Raw genomic sequence first — 558 nt, forward strand, 5'->3', positions numbered from 1 at the left:
AGTATTATTATTATTATTATTAGTAGTAGTAATGCTGATGGTAGTATTATTATTATTATTAGTAGTAGTAGTAATGATGATGGTAGTGCTAGTAGTAGTAGTAATGCTGATGGTAGTATTATTATTATTATTAGTAGTAGTAGTAATGCTGATGGTAGTAGTAATAGTACTAGTAATGATTGTTTTGGGAGTACATTTTATTTACATTTTACGTCATTTAGCAGACGCTCTTGTCCAGAGCGACTTACAGTAGTAGTGAGTGCATACATTTTTTTTTTTATACTAGTCCCCCGTGGGAATCGAACCCACAACCGTGGCGCTAGAAGCGCCATGCTCTACCAACTGAGCTACACGGGACTAGTAGTAGTAATGCTGATGGTAGTAGTAGTAATGATGATGATGGCAGTAGTAGTAGTAATGATGATGATGGCAGTAGTAGTAGTAATGATGATTGTTTTGGGAGTGGTAATGCTGATGGTAGGAGTTGTATTAGTAGTAGTAGTAATAGTAGTAATGGTGATTGTTTTGGGAGTGGTAATGCTGATGGTAGTAGTGGTA

The 558-nt window shown here is 35.8% G+C and overlaps 1 non-coding gene across 1 annotated transcript; it reads right to left on the minus strand.

Annotated features, from left to right (window-relative positions):
• Nucleotides 1–284: 284 nt before the first annotated feature.
• Nucleotides 285–358, minus strand: trnar-ucu (transfer RNA arginine (anticodon UCU)). Its single transcript has one exon. It is a non-coding gene; the product is annotated as a tRNA-Arg (tRNA).
• Between the last annotated feature and the right edge of the window lie 200 nt (nt 359–558).

This window comes from Salvelinus fontinalis, chromosome 27 (assembly GCF_029448725.1).
Source record: "Salvelinus fontinalis isolate EN_2023a chromosome 27, ASM2944872v1, whole genome shotgun sequence".
In the NCBI taxonomy this organism is placed as follows: Eukaryota; Metazoa; Chordata; class Actinopteri; order Salmoniformes; family Salmonidae; genus Salvelinus; species Salvelinus fontinalis.